At 33.7% G+C, this 21,120-nt stretch overlaps 1 protein-coding gene across 2 annotated transcripts in view; it reads left to right on the forward strand.

Moving 5' to 3' along the window:
* Positions 1-21,120, forward strand: part of LOC136025398 (uncharacterized) — a 300,981-nt gene that overhangs the window by 84,183 nt on the left and 195,678 nt on the right. Inside the window, exon 1 of one of the 2 annotated variants that reach the window (XM_065701395.1) lies at positions 3,353-3,426. The exons of the other annotated variant lie outside the window; for it this stretch is intronic. The gene's annotated coding sequence lies outside the window, so the exon portion shown is untranslated. Of the gene's footprint in view, positions 1-3,352; positions 3,427-21,120 lie in introns of those variants that run through there. 2 annotated transcript variants of the gene reach the window in all.

Here is a 21,120-nt window from a genome sequence, read left to right on the forward strand (position 1 = left end):
ATATATATATATATATATATATATATATATATATATATATATATATATATATATATATATATATATATATATATATATATATATATATATATTTATATATATATTCATATGCCCATATAAATGATTGTTGAATGTAGATCCCCGGTATAAGGTATAACTTTCGTTAGTAACCATTTATTTAGTGCATATGTAAGAATGAGAAATAGTACAACACAAAATACGTAGGTTGCCTCTGGAATAAGCCCCTCCCTCTTGTGTTTTTGTTTTTACTCATACATATAATATATATGTACTATATATATATATATATATATATATATATATATATATATATATATATAAATATATATATCTATACATATATATATATATGTATTCATATGCCCATATAAATGATTGTTGAATGTAGATCCCCGGTATAAGGTATAACTTTCGTTAGTAACCATTTATTTAGTGCATATGTAAGAATGAGAAATTGTGTTTCCCCTCCCCCTTGTGTTTTTGTTTTTACTTATACATATAATATGTATGTAATATATATATATATATATATATATATATATATATATATATATATATATATATATATATATATATATATATATATATATATATATATATATATATATATATATTCATAAGCCCATATAAATGATAGTTGAATGTAGATCCCCAGTATAAGGTATAACTTTCGTTAGTACCCATTTATTTAGTGCATATGTAAGAATGAGAAATAGTACAACACAAAATTCGTAGGTCGCCTCTGGAATAAGCACCTCCCCGTTATGTGTGTGTTTTTACTTATACATATAATATATACATATATATATATATATATATATATATATATATATATATATATATATATATATATATATATATATATATATATATATATATATATATATATATATACAAACCAAGATTAGATAATTGGAAGCTACAGTGATGACAGTGGTCAAATATGGCTCTGAAGCATGGACACTCCGAAAAGCAGATGAAAATTTACTAGATGTTTTCCAGAGAAATTGCCTACGGATTGTTCTGGGTACCCGGCTGACTGACCGTATTCCAAACAGTAGGTTGTACGAAAAGTGTGGTTCAATCCCGCTTTCTGGGGCTATAATGAAAGAAAGGTTGAGATGGCTAGGCCACGTTCTACGGATGAAGGATGACAGATTACCGAAGATTGTCCTTTTTGGCCAACCGTCTGGGGCTACACGGAAAGCAGGTCGTCCTTGTCTGGGTTGGGAGGATGTCATAAATAAGGATTTAAAGGAAATGGGAACTTCCTGGGAGGGTGTAAAGAGGGAGACTTTAAATAGATTAGGTTGGAGGAGGAGCGTGCGTAGCTGTGTTGGCCTCAGGCGGCTTGGTGCTGCAGTGAGTTATTAGTAGCAGTAGTATATATATATATGCATAAAATGTATATTTAAAATAATATATAAAATATATTTTCATATGCATACATCATATTTATATTATAGATTACACATTATATCTATGTACTTAAAAACTGTTTGTTACATAAAACAGTAAACACACAGAAAACATAGAGGAGTTGAAGGAATGACCAAAATTCAAATCTTTTGAAAGTTTCGATTACTATTGAACCGCATCGATCCTTACTTAGGGTTTGTTGCTATGAACTGTTTGCTATACATTCTGATTGATATTTGCAAACATTATTTGAATTATTTAAATTAGTAATTGTAGTAAACAGAAATTATTACATATATAAGGGGGTTTTCGTTAGAGTTTGACTCTTTGTTCCAATTATTTAGTAATTACTAATAAAACACAAGGGCCGTTTAATTAAAATTATAATCTTAATTAAAAGTTCGAAAAAAAAGCTTTATTATAAAGACCGAAGTGAAGAGCTGTTTTTTTTTTAAGTTTAAATGTTGCCCTTTAATTTCAGTTGAAAACTTTTTTACTTTTTATTCGCTTTCTTATCATTTTTTTTATATTAATGCAGGCCAATTCAGGTCCCCCTCAATGGATAATTCCCTTCCCCTACGCAAAACTCCTCCACGGAAAGATCCTCCTACATAACGCCTCAGCCAGAAAATCTCCCTGTAAAATATGTGTATACACCCCAATAGCCAATACTATATGTAAAACTGGGCAAAGTTCATAACTTGGAGCCCTTCCCCTGGAGGCTGTGGGGGGTTAAGTCATCCTAAAAGTAATATTTGTTAAACCTCTTGGCTATGCTGAACAAAATGGCAGTCTCAATTTTGATAAGATGACATTGGAGAAAATGGGACTTGGGAGGAGGATAGCTGCCTTCAAATATTGGTGGTCACTTAAAAAAGGCATTCCTCTTTCGGAATCCTCTTTCGATCTTCTAGGATTACTGCTCGATACAATTACCCATGGGAAGAACAAACAAGCAAACAAACAAATAAACACGCATCTGTGATCTGGCTTCTGGAAAAAAACTAACTAAGTTCCATATTTTTGTATAAGAGCTTATTACCTCTACAGTGGGCTTCTTGGAAATGCTGAATCTAAGGGTGCTATTTTCATTCATGTCACTTAATTTTCAAGGTTACCCCCATTTTTCAACAATTAAGCAAGTTTTTTCAGGCTCGTAAATTTTGATGGGTGCTATTAAACTTGGTGAAATTTATATATTTTGAGTAAGGACAAAAATTCAATTTTTTTGAAGGTTTCGCTTGCTACTGTAACGCATCGCTCCTTACCTACAGTTCGTTACCGCGAACTGTTTGCTTACTTACACTGAATTGTTTGTTTACTTACGTTGACACTTACATACAGTTCGTTACCACGAACTGTTTGATATACATTTAGATTGATATTTGCAAATATTATTTTAATAATAGCGCTAGGTTTGTTCAACACGAATTATTTCACGTTTATACAAAATATGAGAAGTTTTAATGTAACTCCTTAATTTTAGTTAAAAAACTTGTTTCTTTTTATCTAGTTTTATATAGGAGCTTAGCACCTCTACTGTAGGGTTTTCAGATATGATGAATCTAATGGTGCAATTTTCACTAAGGTCACTTGGTTTTAAAGGGTCCCACCTTTTTTTCAACAATTAAGTACTCAGACTTGTAACTTTTGATATGTGGTATTGAACTTGGTGAAATTTATATATTTTGAATAATGACCAAATTTCAGTTCTATCGAAGTTTCACTTACTATTAACAGCATCGCCCCTTACTTACAGCTCGTTACAAAGAGCTGTTTGACATATTTTCAGGTTGATATTTGCAGAAATTAGTTCTATAATAGCGCTAGTTTATTCAATACGATAAGGTATCATGATAAATTGGAGAATCGTATTATTTTTTTTTTGTCCTATTCTTATCTTTCATTCTGTGAAAACAAGTTAGTTCCAATTTGTATTGATTACTTTAAGAGTACAAAATCAGTAGGGATGGTACCAATATAAATGTAAGTTTTTATACAGAAAAACTTATTATTCATTAAATAGTGTAATTAGTGAATGAAGCCATAAAACAGTCCATGTCAACAAACTGTAAGTAAGGAGCGAGTCGGTCCAATAGTAGCCAAAACTGTAAAAACAGAGTTTTAATAGCGAGAGATACATGTAGAAATTCATTACGTAATGTACGTAATGTAATGAACTCATGTTAAATTCATTAAGTTTAATGCTGCTCATCAACAGCTACTAGCCTGAAAAATCTCTGTGATTTTGGAAAAAAGAGGGTTTACCCCTAAAAGGGTCAAAATACTTTAAAGAAAATCACATTATTAAATTCAGCGTATCAAAGAACTCCACGGTAGAGATTTCAAGTTTTGTCTGCAAAAATGTGGACCTTCGTTTTTTTGTAAGAAAAAAAGACACAGATGTGTGTCTTTTTTTTTCTATAATGGAAGATTGAAAATTAGATACTAGAAGATTGGGAGAGAGCTTTTGCAAACAAAAATTAACAGTTATATTGTCCCTTTTAAGTGACCAAAAAGATTAGTGAGCAGCTATCCCTCTTTTCACTCCCCATTTTTCCCCAAAGTCATCTGATCAAAATTCTGAGATAGCCATTTTGTTCAACATAGTTGAAAGGTCAAATAGAAATGCCTCTGAGGATCAGATGACCCCCTAGAGTCTCTGGAAAGAGAGCTATAAGATATGAATTTGGCCATTGTTTACATATAGTTTTATATTATTGGGTTGTATACAGACATTTTCTAGAGGAGGGGGGATTTTTTCACGGAGATCTTCCACAGAGAGAATCTTTTGTCGGGAGGGAAGTTTCTGGGGAAGAAATTTCTATGTGAAATTTTGCATGGTCGAGTTTTCCAGAATTCCTCTTTGAAATTCATTTTATTTGTCTTACTTTCTTTTTGCGACTCATTTTCCATGTGGAGATGTTTCGTGGGAATGATACAAGGACAATTTTCAGACCAGTTGAGATTGCCCAAGAAATTTTTCTGCGTGGGAAGAAATTTTTTGCGATTGTTCAAGGGGGACTTTTTCACGGGGAAAAGTTTCCAATGAGAAGGAGTGAGGTCTTTAGTGAACACTTCTCCTCGGAGGGGGATAACTGGGATGATTTGAGAAACAATCGGGATGGAGGAGGAGGCAGATTTCTCCAAAATATTTGAAAAATAAAATTAGAAAGAAACAAGTTTATTTAACTGAAAATAAGGAGCTTCTTCGAAACTTAAAATGAACAAAAATTATTCGTTGTATGAGAGGACTGCCCCCTGCTAAATATATAACTCTTTACATTAAAGTTTTATTTATTTTCTTAATTCTTCAAGAACGACTTTCGAAAAATAAGAGCCTTTTAATTCGAATAAAATATTTTTTTTTTTAATACTAACCAATTTTGGAATATAGAGCAGGGGACAGAGGAAAGTGAGCCCCCCCCAACTTACAGAATTAATTTTTTATTTTAAGTTTTAAGGCTGCTCCTTAGTTTCAACTGAAAAAACTTGTTGTTTTTTCTAATATAAAGAAATGAACTATTTCAAAATTGCGGTTATTTCAAAATAAAGGGAAATTATTTCTTCGATATCGAAAAAACAACAGAAGATTTACATCTTCAGTTTCATAATAATGATTTGCAAAATTTTTTCCATGCAAATATCCATAAAAAAACAACGACAAAGAACAAAAAAGCGGAAGAAAAACAAACAAAAAACACCGAAGATAACCTTTAAAGGTTGCTTAGAAGGGTTAGTTTCATTTTTTGGTGGCACATGATTTAGTTTTTTAACATTGAGGATGACTAGCAGAAGTTTTTGCCAAAATTTCTGATTTGGTTCTGTTATTCGAGGACTGAACAATTTCCTCACTGTTGTTTTGTCTTTTTATTTCTTCATTTTTTTTGTTCTTCGTTTTTTCGTAGATCATTCATAGCGAGCATGATCTCAGAACCTATTTATATAGATGTCATCGGCTCCGAAAGAATGCCAAAAGAATATTCATCTCCCCCATAAGACTATCTGTCTATTTTTATTCAGTTAGCCAGGGTCATACGAGGGAGAACTTGACTTTCATTAAAACCTTATCTTTTCGACAGATATACCAAAGATTCTCCTGTAGAAAATGTGTTTTTGTATTTCACGGATTGGCAACATGTAAAGACGATAGGCAGATTCTGTGAAAATGAATATTGTCTCTATATCTAATCTACGGTGGCTATTATGCTGGTAGCTGGTAGTGGTAGTGGTCATCTTACTGTTAATTCATTTCTAATATTTTCTCGTTAGTTTGCTGAACCAATCACTCCCCAGACCCCTTGAGCTACGTTTCACAAGCAATTATACCAAGGCTTTACGATAGTAATAGTTGGAATGGCTCAGGTTTTACGCCTTCAGTATTAAGAAAGGTATTCAGTATGACGAAAATAATCAAATTCCCGACCAAAACCATCGCTGAGCTGCCCTCCGTGTAACAAAAATAGGAATGAAGCCCAGCAAACACGACAAAAAGACGAACATCAAAGGGAAAAAATTAAAATGACAAGTCAAATCTCCAATTGAAATGGGACAAGGTGACTGAATGACAACCCTGGCTATAGGATGAAAATACATATTTTGCTCAAGCATCCATTTTAGAGAAGTATTACCGTTGTTTTTTTTGGCATTTATGCAATGCCGGCGATTTTTGTATTGTTCATAGCAGTTCTGGCAATAGAGTACTTAATTAAGCTCCATTTAATCCATTGCAGGCGTTCAAGCATTTTTAGCATCCTAGAATCTTCTTCTTTGATTGTGATTTTTAATCCTTTTAGGAATAAGAAATTATCCTTTAAGGGGCTCAATTTGGGAGAATAAAAGGGTCGAGGACCAATGAAAACAAATTTTGCTGGCAAAAATCAGAAGTCATGCTTGATCAATATTGTGTCAAACTCTTATTTCACTTTTGTGCAGTATTACCCTTTCACAGAAAAAAGAATGATTTTAACATGTCTCGCAGTTTTATTTTCTTCATACCTGGAAAATATTCTTGGTTACCTTCAACGGCTCACAAATTAAGTTCAAACCAAAGGATATATATAAAATATATGGGTTTCACAACAGAAATATGATTTTCATGCAGTCCTCAAAAAGCAAAACTCTTGGAGAAGTTAAAAGCTTGGTCAATCTCCAATTGAACTGTGACAAAGTGACTGAGTGAAAACCCTGGATATAGGATGAAAAATGCATCTTTTGTTCAAGAATTCATTTTAGACAAATTTTGTCGTTGTTCTTAATTTGACGGTCAAGCGAGCATTTTCACAGTGGGATTTGTAATATTCCTTTTAACAGATTTAAAGCATCAGAATTGTCATTAGGTTGCGAAGTAATTGATATACTAGCTTTTTTGTCTCATCCGAAAGGTACTGCCTGTTACGATTTCTTTGCTTAATATCCAGTACCCTTCAAGAAGCACAAACTGGGAGATGAAAAGAAAAATTCATTTGCAGTAATCCGTGGAGAATCTGGAACCACGGAATGGTTTCCCTACGAATGTTTGAAAATGTGACAAGGTCTTGCTGAAGATCATTTGCTGCTTACATGCCAAATTATATTCTTAGACCGCACTGCTTTTCCATTTACAAAAAATTAAGCAGCAGAATATCTGGTTTTAATTTCGACAAAGCAGTGAACAAAAATAAAAGATAAAAATTGCACTTTAACCAAAAAAATAAAAATACTCCGAATACTTCAGTCCCACGTCCGGGAGCCTTTCTCAACGGAAAAAAAAAATTTAAACCGACAATTTAAGACTTATTTAAGACATCACAAAAAAACCATACCGACTAAAACACAGCGAACAAAAAATATGTAAACAATAAAATAAATAAAAACAACTCACATTATAAGACAAAACTTCCAGCACTGATGGTAATAACTTTAGAACAAAATCAAAGCAAATGTTTATAATGAAACCAATATTCATTTCCTCTGCAACAATCGGTGTATAAATGAGAATCTATTAAAAATAAAAATAATATTCACATGAACGAAACAAAAGAAGGTCACCCAGCCCGAAATCTAAAAAAAAATCTTTCAGGTTAATGAAACAAATTTATGAATTCTAAATTGAATGGATTTTTTCTTTGCTTGTTTAGCTGCAGTCCGTTGACTTCTCACAGCATTGACCTTGCTTTGACTTTCTTTCGCAAGGTTATCACTTGTTTCAGGACAATTATGTAAATCAATACTCGTTGAAGTTTGTAACTGGTCTTTAATTAAACTATTTTAAATTTACTCTATCTTAAAATCCCCTTCATTTCTATTAATACTAATACCCCCACAGGTAATCTTTTTTATTTTTTTAATTTCTCTGAAACTTTGTAAAGGCTCTACTGACTTATCAATCATTTTTGTCTGATAAAATAAAATATTGTGATGAGGAAAATTATACACGTGTTCCGCTATAACGGAAATGTTTCAGGTTTTTTATTATATCTAAGTCCTGCTCTTTACGCTAAAGTTTGACTCTTTCTATCATTTGTGCTTTATAAAACAGTAAATAACCTTAGCGTTAAGAGCGGGACGTTCAAACAGCCCCTTTCATACACCGAGTAATTTCTGTTCGTTTCAAGTTTTAATGTCGCTCCTTACTTCTAGTTAAAAAACTTTTTTTTTTAGTTTAATTTCTGAATGTTTTTGAATTAATGTATATTTGATTTTGGCTCTCTGCAAATGAATAATTAAAACAAAATTTGTTTATTTTTGTTTTGTTAAATGGCTTCCTCTTAGTTTTCATCAGACGATTTTGAGAAAAAGGGTGGGGGAAGAGGCCTAGTTGCCCTCCAGTTTTTCTGTTAATTAAAAAGGCAACTAGAATTTTCAATTTTTAACAAATGTTTTTGTTAGTAAAAAACATACGTAACTTACAATTTACGTAACGAACTTTTATATTCGTATATATGTATGTTGATATCATACAATATCATTGTTTTTTTAAATAGTGCTAGAAAATCCTGCCCCCTTCATGGAATTTCTCTTCTCCCATGACAAATTCCTCCCGGGGAAGATCCTCGTACGTAGCCCCCTCCCCTAAGCCCCCCTCTCTAATCAAAAAGTCCCCCTGAAAAGGTCTGTACACTTTCAAATAACGATTACTGGAAGTAAACACAGGTCAAAGTTTGTAACTTTCAGTGCCTCCCCTGGGGACTCAGTTGGAGTAAATCAGCCTTTAAGACATAGTTATTATGTTTTCCAACTATGTTGAACAGAATTGCTATCTCAAAATTTTGATCCTTTGACTGTGAGAAAAAAATGAGCGTGAGAGTGGGCCTAGGTGCCCTTCAATTTTTTTAGTCACTTAAAAGGGCATTAGAACTTTTGATTTCCGTTAGAATGAGCCCTCTCGCGACTTCTAGGACCACATTGTCGATACAATCACCCTTGGGAAAAAAAAATACCCACGCACCCGTGAATTTTCTACAGTAGGGTTCGCTGATACGGTGAATGTGATGGTGTGATTTTCGTTAAGATCTTATAACTTTAAGGGTGTGTTTCCCCCTATTTTCCAAATAAGGCACATTTTCTCGGGCTCTTAACTTTTGATGAGTTTGACTAAATTTAATGAAACCTATATATCTAAAATCAGCATAAAAATCTGTTTTTTTGATGTATCTACTAATATAAAAATTTCATTTTTTTAGAGTTTCGTTTACTATTGAGCCGGGTCGCTCCTTACTACAGTTCGTTACCACGAACTGTTTGATCGGGTGATTTGATGCAAAAGACAAATAACGGTTGTTGTTAGTTAGTTTACGGTAAATTGAAAAAGCTAGTTCATTATTATTTCTATGGATCCAAATATCCAGAAACGGTAACTTATTCTCTGTTTCATTTTCAATTGTAAAAACTAACTCCTCTTCCAAATTATTTAAATGTTCGAGAAAACCTTCTATTTGTGATTGCTCATTGTTACAAATAGCTAAAACATCATCCATATATCTGCCCCAAAATTTAGGGTTTAAGAAATATGTGTCAATAGCTAAAGTTTCTACATACTCTACATAAATATTTGCTAACAGCGGACTTAAAGGTCCTCCCATTGTTAATCCTCTAATTTGATGATAAAAGTTATCTCTAAATTTGAAATAATTAGTAAACCTGCTAGTTATTTTAACTAAATTTGATATAGTTTCAATCTCAATGCCTAAAGATAATTCTTCTATCTCATTTTTATGTTCATCAAGTTTTTTTAGATAAAACAAATACAGATCTATCGAAAGGTATATACGTATACATTGATTTTATATCAAAACTAAAAAGTCTAGATTCGTTTGATATTTCAATATTTTAAGTTTATCTTTTAAAAATTCTGAGTTTTTTATATACGAATTTTGGAGATAATAAAGGTTTAAGCATCTTTGCTATCCATTTTTTAATTTTTTTCTGTTGGCGAGTTCCTTGTTGATACTATAGGTCTTAGAGGAATGTCTGTCTTATGTATTGCTGGAAAACCATATATTTCTGGGCAAATTGATCACCTCAGAAAGAACTTATAATACATCTCTGGTGAGATGCTTCGATTATTTTTTAGGCCGTCTAAGTCCTTTCTTAATTTTGCAACATACGATTTAGTTGGGTCTGAGTTAATTTTTTTGTATGTTGAAATATCCTTTAGAATTGTTTCTATTTCACTATCATAATCATCTTTTTTCTAGAATTGCTACCGTATTGATTTTATCAGCTTTCTTTATTATTAGAAAATAATCTTTTTTAAATCTTTCAAAATTTTTGCATCTTTGTTCCTAAGGTTTTCTTGAAAATTGACAAAATCTTTGTAATATTAGCGACACCCAGTCTTAAATTCTCAACATTATTAACATCTTTTGCAAACGCATGAATCCCTGTCTCAATCTTTGAAATTTACCAGTATTTTTTTAGGATTTTTTCCAAATTTTATACCTTTTTCAAGGATTTCCTTTTGTTCTTTGATTAACTTCTTTTTGCTTAAATTAATCACACCTGGCCCTGGGAAATGTTTAGGTTTATACGTTGATATATTTTGTCCTTCATGTTCCCTTTTTAATTGCAAAAATTTTTGGTTTAACCTCTTCCTGGATAACCTTAACACATGTTCAAAAGAACTTTTTAAATTGATATAATTTGTTAGAAATCATACGCATTAACGGACACGCAAAGGATATTTTTCTAAAAATCTATTTCTTTTACTTTTTGTTATCTCTGGAAACCTTTATCTTTAAACAAATGGTTTAAATTTAGTAAATTTACCTTTCTCGTGAGATTAGTCTCATTATATATATTTAAATAAAACTTGAAACGAAACGATTTTGGAATTATCTTACTTACTTTGCATTTTTCTAAAAACCTTTGTTGTGTAATTATATTGGCATGTTATTTTGCTAAATTCAAAAGCACTAAAATTGAATTGGTCTTTTGTCACCCGTAGGCTAGACGTAAATAATTTCTTAGACCACACTGCTTTTCCATTTAAGAAAAATTAAGCAAAGAAAAAACGGATTTTAATTTTGAAAAAGCAGGGAACAAAAATAAAAATTAAAACTACACATTAAGTAAAAAATAGAAATTCTCCGAAAATTTCAGCCCCACGTCTGGGAGCCTTTCTCAACGAAAAAAAAAATTACAACGGACAATCATACGCATTGACAGACCCGCATTTTTTTGTGATGTCTTAAAAAAGTCTTAATTGTCGGTTGCAATTTTTTTTCCGTTGAGAAAGGCTCCCGGACGAGAGGCGAAATATTCGGAGAATTTTTATTGTTTAGTTAAAGTGTAGTTTTTATATTTTATTTTTGTTCACTGCTGTGTCGAAATTAAAACCTGTTTTTCTTTGCTTAATTTTTCGTATTGGCCAAATCGTTCTTAAGGAGCAATCCTTTAGACCTTGTCTTCATTATGTCTTTTTCAGACGAAGTCGGTTGAGACATAGTGAAGTCAGTTTGTTCGTCGTAAGATAAACATTTCTGAAAAATCACTTTAAATGTGCCTGATTTGCCTTTTGAGCCATAAAAAGTACCAAAGAAAACTGGGGTTGCCCTAAAAACTAACAGAGTACGAGTGACAATTCCAGAAAAAGCCAATATGATGACACGGCCTAATGCCATTCACTGTTTAGATCCCGTCTATCAAACAGTTCGTGGTAACGAACTATTGCAAGGAGCGACCCGGCTCAATAGTAAACCAAACTCTAAAAAACAGAATTTTGATACTAATAGATACATCAAACGAATTGTATTTTTATACTAATTTTAAATATATAAGTTTCATCAAATTTAGTCTTACTCATCAAAAGTTAAGTGCAAATAGAAATCTGTTTCGAAAAATGGGGGGAAACACCCACTAAAAGTCATAGGATCTTAACGAAAATCACACCATCGCATTCAACGTATCAGAGAACCCTACTTTGAAGTTTCTAGCTCTTATCTAAAAAAATGTGGAACTTAGTATTTTTAGCCAGAAGACCGATCACAGGTGCGTGTTTATTTGTTTTTTTTCCCCAGGGCTGATCGTATCAACCAAGGGGTCCTAGAATGTCGTGAGAGGGCTCTTTTTAACGGAAATTAGAAGTTCTAGTGCTGTTTTTAAGTGACATAAAAATTTGAGAGTACCTAGGCCCTCTCCCACGCTCATTTTTTCCCAAAGTCAACGGATCAAAATTTTGAGATGTCAATTGTGCTCAGCATAGTCGAAAAACATAATAACAATGTCTTTGTTATTAGGGGGACTACAATGTCTGTAGAGGGACTTACTCCCCTACAGTTGCCGGGGAAGGGGCTGCAAGTTACAAACTTTGGCCAGTGTTTATATTCAGTAATGGTTATTTGGAAGTGTACAGACCTTTTCAGGAGGATTTTTTGGTTGGGGAGGGGTTGAAGGGAGGGGGATACGTGGGAGGATCTTCCCTAGGAGAAATTTTTATGGGCGAAGAGAAATTCCATGAAGGGGGCGCAGGATTTTCTAGCATTATTTAAAAAAATGAAAAATGAATATGAAAAAGTTTTTTTCCGCTGAAAGTAAGGACCAAAATTAAAACTTAAAACGAACAGAGATTATTACGCATGTAGTGGGTTCATCTCTTCCTAAATACCTCACTCTTTCGCTGAAGTATTTTTCGTAATTACAACTATTTATTCTATAGCCTTTGTGATTCAGGGGTTAATCTTAAAGAATTAGGACAAAATTAAAGCTATAGTGTAAAGAGCAAAGTATTAAAGAGGGGGCAAACCCCCTCATATACATAATAAAAATATACGAATATAGAAGTTCGTTACGTTAGTTAATTTGTAAGTTACGTATATTTTTTACTAATACAAACTTTCGTTAAAAAATAAAAATTCTAGTTGCCTTTTTAAGTAACGAAAAAACTGGAGGACGACAATGCCTTCTCCCCCCCTTTTTTCTTAAAATCGTGCTGATCAAAACTAAGAGAAAGCCATTCAGCAAAAAAAATAATACACAAATTTATTTTAATTATTCATTTGCGGAGAGCCAAAATCAAACATGTATTAATTCAAAAATGGTTCAGAAATTAAATATAAGAAAAAAGTTTTTTTTTTTTAACTGGACTTCGTCTTAAGAGGTATAGGAAAGGCAATTGGAGACCACAGAATCAAACGGGGAGGAAAAACACTCCTGGACTTATATTATGCTGATGGTTGAAGCATATTAGATGAAAATTTGACCAAAATGAATGAATTTTTAGAGGTTTTGCAAGTTCAGGGTGCTAAAATTGGCTTGAAAATTAATTTTAAGAAGACTAAGTCACTAAGGCTAGAAATAAGTGAAGATGAACAGGTGACATTAGGTAACGAAAATATTGATCTGGTTGGAAGCCTCAGTTACCTTGGTAGCATTATTAGTAAAGATGTTGGGAGCATTGAAGATGTTAAAAGTAGAATAACTAAGGCTCAGGGTGTTTTTTCACAGTTAAAAAAAGTTTGCAAGAATAGAAGGATAAGTCTGCAAACCAAGATTAGAATATCAGAAGTTACAGTGATGACAGTGATCAAATATGGCTCTGAAGCATGGGCGCTCCGAAAAGCAGATGAAAATTCACTAGATATTTTCCAGAGAAATTGCCTACGGATTGTTTTGGGTACCCGGCTGACTGACCGTATTTAGAACAGTAGGTTGTACGAAAAATGTGGTTCAATCCCACTTTCTAGCGCTATAATGAAAGAAAGGTTGAGATGGCTAGGCCAAGTTCTACGGATGAAGGATGACAGATTACCGAAGATTGTCCTTTTTGGCCAACCGTCTGAGGCTACACGGAAAGCAGGTCGTCCTTGTTTGGGTTGAGAGGCAGTCATAAATAAAGATTTAAAGTAAATGGGAACTTCCTGGGAGGTTGTAAAGAGGGAGGCTTTAAATAGATTAGGCTGGAGGAGGATCGTGCATAGCTGTTTTGACCTCAGGTGGCTTGGTGCTGCAGTGAGTTATTAGTAGTAGTAGTAATAGTAGTAGTAGTAGTAGTTGTAGTAGTAGTATTAAAGAGCGGGACGTTGAGGAAGGAACAGCCCCTTTCATACACGGAGTATTTTCTGTTCATTTTAAGTTTTGATGTCGCTCCTTACTTTCAGTTAAAAAATACTTGTTTTTTATTTAATAATAAAATAAACAAGTTGCTTTTAATTAATTGAAGAGCTAAAAATAAAACTTGAAGCGGCGACTCAAAATACAGAGGGAAAGAAGTATTGAAACAAAGCAACTATCAAATATTTTCATTAGATAGAAACATTGTCTTCCTCTTTTGGTGTCCCATGATTGTTTTGTGGCCTTAATATATTCTAGTGTTCATCCTATCTCAGGTTCTTAGCACTATACAGCCTATCTATTCGAAATAAAAAGGAAAATTAGCATTTTTTTCTATTTTTGATCACCATTAAATATGAGGATATATTCCCTACTTTGCCGATTGGTAACGTCTGAGAGACTTTTTTTTCTCAAATTCAAAGCCTAATGTTACTGAAAAATTCCAAATTTAAAGTGCGATCACAGTTCAAATACAACTAGTTTAAGCTTATGATTTTAACTTAAATTGTTTTTTTTTTTTTTTTAGTAGGCCTAGTAGTTTTTTGAACCTTGACTTTGAATTTTTTCAGATCCTAGAAAATTTAGGGTTATTATTCGCATAATTCGATTGTCATTATTATTTCATCTGAAACATTCTTTCAAGCTGATTGAGGACGAATTTACGTCATATCAAAAGTCGCCATTTTCACGAAGAAAATTCATAATTATGACAAAAAGAAAATCCAAAATGGGCATTTCTAAAATAGGGATTATTCTTGAAAAAACTTTTGAAGAGTTTTTTTAGTTACAGTTTCAGAAATCAGTTTTCCCCTTTCAAAACACACTACAAGAATTATAAAGCAAAATAAAGTAGAAAACAATAGAAACAGAATTAAGTACAGTAAAACCCGAGAAAAAAGGTCTCGGCCCACAAATCCAGGAAAATTTGGTACTCATTGTTGATTGTCAAAACAGCAAGCAAGATAAAATGGAAATCTCAGTATTTTAATTAAATTAACTGAGATTTTATTCTGCTGCATATTAAAAAACAAAAAAAATGGAAAACCATGAAATCCAGTTTGCAATGAATTGACCTCCATATGCACTTGTGCAGTATTTGGTTGTAGTGGGCATAAAGTTAAAAAAAAGAAATATATGAAAAATTAGCAGTAAAATCAGCACCAAACAGCTTGAAAAATTTAGACAATAGATAAGATATGCTTCCAAACAATAAAAAAAAATCACAAAACAAATATAATTCGCTGATCCCCACAAATACTCCATGACCTGTAAAGGAGGGGGAAATAAACACATGAATGAAGGCAGGAACAATATTTCCCACTAAAAAGATAAAATGTCACTAACGCAATAATAAAATATAGACAACAACAACAACAAAGGATAAAGAATAAAGATCTTCCAAAGCCATTGATGGTCCATAGGGCGTCGAATCGACGTTTAAGTTGCTAAGTGTTTTTTTTCTAGGGATAAGTAGCAAGCTTGTCGCTCAACCTTGTTGCAACGGGGATCGAACCCTGGGCCCCCTATTGCCAAGCAGAGCATCAATCCACTGCGTTACAACAGGCTGCAACATACAACAACAAAACAACAACAGACTACAACAACAAAAATGTACCAAATAAGAAACGCACAAATGTATACAGGCAGAACAACAAATTGACACTAAAATCGCAAAGCGTCACAGAGTTCAGTTTCCGTTAAAATCGTATAAAACTCCTCCAGTCTCTTTTGAATAGACCTGTACGGGTACTATTTTTTCTTATTGGTTGCTAATAGCTGCGTTACGTTTCCAAGGAGTTACACGCAAAAGGAATTTACAAAAACGGTAGTAACAAGAACGCAATTTACGTTTATTCTTATCTGATAAGAGAATCCAGAAAAGCAGTGATCGCCAACACGTGTGGTGTAACCATCACCAAAAAAAGCTGGGTCCGAATCAATTGATTATATATGAAGCTTTCGAAGATACAAATATTAAGCGAGTTTTTCGGACTTTACTAGTAATATCATGTATTAAAAACAGACGCATTGGTTTAACTTTTCAATCCACAGGTGGACAAAGATGCTCTATATTTGAAGAAAATTTTATTATCTTGTCACAAAGTTTTACTTCTCGAGTAGGAAAACTTCCTTTACGATTAAAGACAATAAGCTCTGTTTTAGTCTCGTTGAAAGACAGACCGATTTTCTTATTTCAGCAATTCAACGCTACAAAACTCTTTTCAGAACAGGAAAAAGAACGACTTAAATACAAAATATTGTCGGCATAGTTCAACAAATACAGTTTTTGGCCCAGGTAAGAAAACTTGGTTAAACCACATGCTGAGCCTCAACTACACTGCTGTTGAAAAGAAGTGATGAAGAGATCCCTGACAAATCCCTTTTTGAACTGGGATAGTAGTAGAAGAAGTCTTAATCAAACTTAGTAGGCTAAACTTAATCTCCACTGCAAGTTTTCGGTACAAATTACGGAACATAAGAACTACCAACTTGTCAAGACCGCGTCAAGACTACCGACTCATCTTACATGTGCTCTCAATAGCAGATGACTATTAAGACTGGAGTAGAATGCTTGACTTACATTTCAAACCTGCAATAACGAAGGATATTATACACAGGATGGTGCACATTGCTGTCTACTACAGCCCTTTTTTATTGCTGTAACAGCAACCCATACTGGTTGCTGGGTGAGTGGCACACTCGGTCTTTATCATCAAAAACTACTATTTCAAAATTTTAAAGAGAATCGAAGCAACAGTAATTGGCCAATACAAACTACACAGAGAATGGTCGTTTACCTTTTTAATAACTGGAGAGTGATGATATTGATACCAAACAATTTGGGCATTAATCAATGCGAGAATATTTTTTGGTACATTAAAGTTAAGTGCTTAAACAGCATTAGACTGCCATTCAATAGATGCAGGCCACAAATATAATTAACTCCCTTTGAGCAATATTTTTTTTTTAATTTGTTAATAGCATTACAGACGCTCGAGAAGGCTTCTACAAAGCCTGGACTTTCAATAGATCCTGAGAGCATTTTATCTAGTTCCTTTTCAAAAGTCTGTTCAAGCTGTGGACCAGGTGCAAAACCTCGGAAGTTTACTAGCTACTCGACTCTTCCTTCAACGGCTTAGATGGACAGGATCCGAATACTTAATACGTTTATTATTTTTCACAAATTTTCAGACCAGGGAATGGTTTATTTTGATTCGAGCACATTTTCTTTTATAATATGAGCCAGGGGATGAGCTAAAAATTTTGAAAATTTGCGTTTCGTGTAAAATCTGATTTTATTCTCTCTGCCCACTTTATGCCTAGCATCACACCACAGCTAAGACCAAAACCAAGACCGATGGCAGCCTTTACTAATCTTGGAGTTTTCGTTCTACCGTCATATTTCTGTTCTGATCTAAGTTTCTCTAGAAGATAGAGCCACCATTTCTACCACCATCGACGTGCGTATAATTTCCCAGTAATAGGTATTCAGTGGTAAATGCTTGTCAATATTACCTTAGTCTCAGCTAGTCTGAAATAGGTGATAGGGCACTTTATTTTTCGACAATATGTTATCAAAAACTAATTGGTAAGTCCTTAGCCCTTAGGTCCCAACCCTCTTCGTTGGAAGTCACTCCTTTTTTGGGGCCACTCCTTTTGCTAGCTCCCGCGCAAAGGCTCTCTATATTATTCTATCAGGTGCAGTGCGTGACAATTAGGCTAAATTCACGCTGTAAAAATTGAATTTCTATATCCAGATCATTCGTGGTGTGTCTTGCGGAGGGGGACCGTGCAGAGATCCTTCAAGAGCGATTTTAAGAAGGCGGCTTGGCTCCATTCACTTGACGTGGCCAAACCAACACGGTTGCCGTTTCTTGATCTACTGAGAACGGTTTTACTCGACTGGAGCCGTTGGCGTGCTTCGGTATTTGTGATGCGGTCAGTGTATTTGATTCTAGCTATGTGCATCGACATCAAGTTTTTTTTTCACTCCTGTTTCTAAACTCAGCAACTAAGATTCATTAGTCGAGCAATAGGATTATCTAAACCAACACGAAAGATATTTGAAACCGGTAGATGGTCAGAAACACTGATTGAATTGTTAACACTGGAAGAGCGGTTAATCACATTCGGTCTCATTGAAAGAAAAGATCTATATTGAATGTAGACCCACTGTTATGCGCATATGTAAATAACAGGTCGTTGTTAACCGTGATTTGATAACCGTGTATTTACTGTGTGTTGGGTATGTTGTGATCTGTAATGGAATATAAATTATTACTTGTTACTTTCTTTTGTATACAAAACTGGAGGTTTTCTTAGCATTTTGAAAAAGATGTGTTTGTGTTTTGGTTTTATGTGTGAAGAAAAATAAATAGTTAAAAAATAGTTCATTTGAGGACAGCAACTAAGAATCACTTTCCTGGAGCTATTGCTATCGCTAAAATTACAGTTCATATCTCCTGCAACGATAGCATTAAGGTCTTGTTTCTGTGCTTCTGACACAGAGCTTCCAACCTCACTTCCAGCTATGTTGAACTTCCACTCTTAGCATAAGCCATGGTAGTCAATTAGCATATATGTAAAAACACACCAGCGTCTAAGAGTTGAACAAACATAAAGAAATCAGAGGACGAAATTGGTTTGGGCATACGTTCGGAACGAATAGGTTGAGCTAAACATTTAGAGAGTCTTCTTTTACCACTCGACAATCCAGGCATACTTCACCTCAACCATCAAGTTGTAGCAGGGCTAGTCCTTCTTTCGATAGGAAATGCTTCTGTAGACGAAGCACATCACAATTAGCCACGAGGTGAAACAAAGAGAGGTTTATTATTGATGACTGCACCTCATTTGGCGACTCAGAGAGTGACTTTTTGTAATATTTTCTGGGCTATAGGGCACTTATATACATAGCAGGGGTGGTCCGTTTTACCACATAGTGTATGTGTCACGACTAGGTAACGGGAACTGTCTCTAAAGTTCTTACATGGACCAGCACACTGAAAGCATTTCTCTGTATTAACACAGTCAGTAGAATTGTGGTCAAATGCTTTCCATCTGTAACATTGAGGGGTCAGGAACTTGTATTCTATAACGAGAAGCCACTCAAAGCCTATCTTAGATGGACTGTCTATCACTTTTTGTAGGTGTTCATTGGTTTCAAACTTCAAGCGAAAAGGTCTGGATGATCGTATTTACGACACTTTTTTACAATTCTGTAGAAAACTCTGAATTTCGGCAGTTGACGTTTCTGAGGAGTATGCCAAATAGTACCAAAATATAAATTTTATTTTACTTTCTCATCTGCACGTTGATTAAAGTTAGCAATAGCCTTCGCATGTGCCATTGCGTCAGTTTCTAATGCAATTATTTAAACACTAAATCATAAACCAGTAAATTAAACGAAGAAAAAGAAAGGGAGGGAAGGATATAGGACAAAGAATTGAAAGACAAAGATAGAGGGAAATATTTCAGCAGTTTAGAAGAATATTTTTCAGCAAAAATATGCTTAAGAAAATTTTAACTTTTATTTGAGCCTATTGTCATGATATCATGACGTCATTTGATATTTCTATTAAAAATATTCACAATACAAGTTTCTTGGGGAGCGTTCAATGCCTACCTCCATGCAACACTATGCGTCCAAAGTTAGTAGTAGAACTTTAGAGAGTTTTTTTTTGTCATTTAACACGGAGAAAAGGATATATACAACATGCCGAGATATAAGACAGATGTACAGGGATGAACACCAATAGATTCAAAAGTTTGCCCTTGTAATTTATGTACAGTCATCGCAAACGATGATAGAAATGGGGTTAATGTCGATGTAGTTTGAATACGAGTATTCAAAGTGTAGTTGATGTAGTTGCTTTAATAATTAACGTTTAATAATAAACGTTTAATATTTATCGTTGTTAAATAATTTAGTAACAACCAGGCATGCTTCATTGCATATACCCACTGAAATTTTTAAATTATGCACTAGCATAATTGTCTTGTTATTCCTTAGTTTTAAGTTATGGACTGTCAGCTCAACAATTTCAATTTAATTAAGAAATTCTCTTATGAGTTCAATCAATCCTTCCTGTTTTATCCTCCACAGGAAAATAACTTCTGTAGAATTTGTAATCTCCTTGGAGACGATCAATAACCTCAGCATTCATTATACTTACTTCTTTGTTGAGTAACTCTAAAATAAAATGTTGCTTCCTTCCATCGTAATTTCGATTTTCGAGGCAATTTCCAAATGTTTCATCAATTAAATTATTATTGAAAAATAAATCATCCGGTAGTTCGATTTCATTGAAGTAATTTTTTGGAATATTTCTATTTCCTATTTTCAGGATTTACTTTACGAATGATTCCTGTTCAAGATCGACAAGCATGTTTTTGTTAACGGAATTTTTTTGAAGTAATTTTTTTGGAATATTTCTGTTTCCCATTTTCAGGATATACTTTCCAAATGATTCCTGTTCAAGATCGACAAGCATGTTTTCGTGAACGAATTTTTTTTCGAAAATACTTCCGGAGATCGCTTTTATCAAAAAGTCGACTGTTTCATTATGGTTGTTTTCGACTTGAACAGCTAAGCACTGACGGAAATTCCGTCCGGTGACAGAAATTTCCCTCCAAATGGTGAGCTTGGATTTGCAGTAGACCGCAACAGCTGATCCATATTTTGTAAAGCATACTTTGGTAACCTCGTTGCCCCATAAGGAAACTATCAAATTGAGCTAGTTCTATACCTTTGACCGAACTAGGTTAATTGTTTAAAATTGAATCTGGTGAGTTTGAAACTTTCAGGTGAAATGTTTTTGTGTATGCAACAGGTAAGGGGATTATAATACAAGCCATTCATTTTACTTTGCGATTTCGGCTACACAGCTATAGAAGGTATCATGCAAAAAGGTTTTATTTGTACCAGCTGGCCCATCTATGAAAAGACGCATATTGTTTCAACACACTTAGAATCATTGGCTGCCTGCAAAGTAATTTCCACAATTTAAGTCTGTTTTCCTTGCCTTATATTTGTTCTCCAGTAGCAGCTGACCCATCAGGCTTTTGAACGCCCATATCTCAGCCATTTGGCTAATTTTTAATGTCGTCCATACCATATCGCTCTACCCAGAAACTAAAATTGCAACT

Source organism: Artemia franciscana, chromosome 3 (genome assembly GCF_032884065.1).
Source record: "Artemia franciscana chromosome 3, ASM3288406v1, whole genome shotgun sequence".
NCBI lineage: Eukaryota > Metazoa > Arthropoda > Branchiopoda > Anostraca > Artemiidae > Artemia > Artemia franciscana.